Source organism: Hipposideros armiger, unplaced genomic scaffold (genome assembly GCF_001890085.2).
Source record: "Hipposideros armiger isolate ML-2016 unplaced genomic scaffold, ASM189008v1 scaffold_488, whole genome shotgun sequence".
In the NCBI taxonomy this organism is placed as follows: domain Eukaryota; kingdom Metazoa; phylum Chordata; class Mammalia; order Chiroptera; family Hipposideridae; genus Hipposideros; species Hipposideros armiger.
The window spans coordinates 678,582-682,231 of record NW_017731838.1 but is presented as its reverse complement, the minus strand read 5'-3'; positions in this window follow the sequence as shown (position 1 = coordinate 682,231).

Genomic DNA, 3,650 nt, shown 5'->3' with positions numbered 1-3,650 from the left:
GAAACTGGGGGAAAGCATGCTGGAGGTTAACAGGTGTGGCTCAATTTGGCTGCCTTTGAAATCTATAGGTGGAGCTATGGTTGGAGGACAGCAATGTGACCATATATGATTAGAACTATTGTGGAAATCACCATATTACAACCTACTCCCTCCCTCCCTCCCTCTATACAATTTTTAATCACTGCTTTTCCTTCTCCATTCCTCTCCAGTTATAATTTAGAAATTTAAGAAATAAATTTTTTCCTATCAGGATACTAAAAGCGGTGCCTTTCATTAACCTCAGCTAAAGAGGGTTAAAGGGTCCCCTAGTGACTTGAAGAATATAAATTTTCTTTCCTAACTGTTCAATTTAATATAACATAAAATAAGAAAAAAAGGGAGCAATCCAAAAACTTCTTTAGTCACCAAAAAACAAAATTCTCCTGGATTATTTGTAATATTCATAATTGTATACATTTTAACCATTCATTTACATGAATTTACACTTTAAGAAAATGTGACCTATACTGACAATACCAAATTTTGGCAAGGAAGTGGAATAACAGGAACTCTCATACACTGCTGGTAAGAATGCAAAATGATAAAACCACTTAGAAAAACAACTGGGCAGTCTCTTAAAAAGTTAAATATACACTTTCCACAGGACCCAGTCAGTCTACTTCTAGGTATTCACTCAAAAGAAATGAAAACATAAGTCCAAACAAAGAGTTGAATATGAATGTTCACAGCAGCATTATTTAAAATAAAAAACTGAAAACAACAGAAATATTCACCAACAGGTATGGATAAACAAACCGTGGATTACCCATATGATAGAATACTGCTTAGTATTTAAAAAAAAAAAAGTAGAGGAGAAGGGGTGGACAACTGATACAGTAACAATATAGGTAGGTCTAGAAATCATTATGCTGAATAAAAGCAGTCAGAAACAAGATTCCATATTGCGTGATTCCATTCATACAACATTCTAGAAAATTAAACTAAGTCAATAGTGACAAAATTTGACAAAAGTGACAATGGGTTACCTGAGGTCAGGGAGGGATGATACTAAACATCCTACATTGTATGATAGTCCCTAAATAATAAAAATTATAGGGCCTACATGATCCAAGATGGTGGAATAGATAAACACTGCGCTTGCTTCCTTCCATGAACACATTAAAATTACAACTAAAATATAGAACAATCAACCTGGGGAACTATCTGAAGTATAGCTGAACAGAAGTTTTATAACTGAGGATATAAAGAAGAAGCCGCATCGAAACTGGTAGGAGGAACAGAGACACGAAACGGGCTGGCCCCAAGCGTCCATGTGGTGGTTGCGAAGAAGGAGGAATTCTCGGTCACAGAGGTTCCCCACAGAGGAGGGAGGGACCCCAATCCCACACCAGGCTCCCAGCCTGTAGTACTGGTACCAGGAAGAGGAGCGCCCACAACATTTGTCTGTGAAAAACAGTGAGGATTCCGACCATCTCAGTGGGATGGAAGGCTGCAGGAAAGCCAGACGTTCTCTTAAACGGCCTGAACACAGCCTCGCTCACTCACAGGCACTCACCCTGAGCTCCAGCAGAGAAACGGTGACTCAGGGAGCATCAGAGGTGTTCGGGGGGTAAACTGAGGTGTGTGGCTTTGTGGTAAAACTGAAGGACAGTTGCCATGTTCGCTGCATGGAGTCCTCCTGTGCAGCCGGCAAGTGGGTGCCATTTTTCCTGTGTTGAGCCCTCCTTTACAGGCCAAACCTGAATCTGATTGGCCTGGTGAGCTGTGCTGCTCCACCCTCCTGACTCACTGGGATCCCGCCCCAACAGAGCAGCACTTTCTCTGTGAGCAGCCAGCCCCACCTGCATTGCATTCTCTCTTGGAACACTATCAAAGTTCAGCAGGCCCCAAGAAGGCAGCAACTGGCCTCGGTGTGCTCTGAGACCTTTGCTGAGTAGCCCCAGGCTCAACACAGACACCAAACAATAATCTTTTGGGTTGTCAGAAAAGTCATGATGTATTTTTTTCTGTTTTTCATTAATACCTGGTAACCACAACTCTTTCCATTCTAGTGAGTCCCTGAGACCCTGCCTCACTCAACCTGCATACTGCATGAGGTTTTATCAGTGGCTAAAACTTAAGGGAGCCGGCAGGTGGCAGCAGGCCTTGGGGTGTCCTGGTTTTTTACAAAGTTACCCCAGTCCTAGTACTGGTGGCAACCATCCTCAGTTCACAGCATGGCCTCTACCACACACCTCCTGGTTTAGCACAGGGAACGAACAACCATGGATTGTTTAGTAGCTCCTACCAGGTAGCCCCCAGCCAGTCATAGGCGGTGAGTGACCTGGGCCTGCACTGGAGCCCCTCCCAAGAGGCCCCCAAACCAACATACTTGGAGGTTGGCTTCAGAACACAGCAGAGTACTGCCCAATTAGCCCCAAAAGTGGCACACACAAAGAGTGGTCTCAACAGGCAGATTCCATTCACTAAGATAAGCCCCCACACAGTAGCCCGTAAGTTGTGGATGTGGTCAGACCCCACAACCAGTCAGCCTGAGGGCCAACTCTACCCACTGACATGCCAATAGCAATCAATGTTCAACTGTAACAGAAGGGCACACACACCCCACACGAAAGTCACTGATGGAGCATGCAGCACAGGTGACCAGGAAGATGGTTTCAGGACTCCACAGGGCACCTACTACATAAGTCCTCCCAGCCAAGACTGCTCCCAGATCTACATAGCAGATATACCTAATACATAGAAACAAACACAGAGAGGCAGCCACAATGTGGAAACAAAAAAACACATCCCAAATGAAAGAACAGGAGAACATTCCAGGAAAAGAACTAAATAAAATGGAGGCAAGCAAACTACCAAATACAGAGTTCAAAACACTGATTGTAAGGATGCTCAAGAAAATTAGTGAGAACCTCAACAAAGAGATAATGAGCATAAAAAAGGACATAAAAATCATAAAAAAGACCCAATCAGAAGTGAAGAATACAATAATTTAAATGAAGAATGCACTAGAAGAAATCATCAGCAGACTAGATGAAGCAGAGGGTCAAGTCAGCTATTTGGAAGACAAAGTAGCAGAAAACATCCAATTGGAATAGCAAAAAAGAAAAGAAAACCCAAAAAAGGAGGACTGTTTAAGAGACCTCTGGGACAACATCAATCATAACAACATTTGCATCGTAAGGTACCAGAAGAAGAAGAGAGAAAACAAGAAATTGAGAACATATTTTAAGAAATGATGACTAAAAACTTTCCTAACCTGGCAAAAGAAATAGACATACAAGTCCAGGGAGTACAGAGAGTCCCAAACAAGAGGCCCAAAGGCGCCCACACCAAGACACGTGGTAATTAAAATGTCAAAGGTTAAAGATGAGAGAATCCTAAAAGCAACAAGAGAAAGGCAACTAGTAACTTATATGGGAGCTCCCATAAGATTGTGAATTGATTTCTCAACAGAAACTTTCAGATCAGAAGAGGCTGGCACAAAATATTCAACATGATGAAAAGCAAGGACCTACAAACAAGGGCACTCTACTCTGCAAGGCTATTATTTAAAATCGAAGGACAGATAAAGAACTTCCCAGACAAGAAAAAGATGAAGGAGTTCATCTCAGCCAAAGTATTACAAGGAATGTTAAAGGGACTTTTTT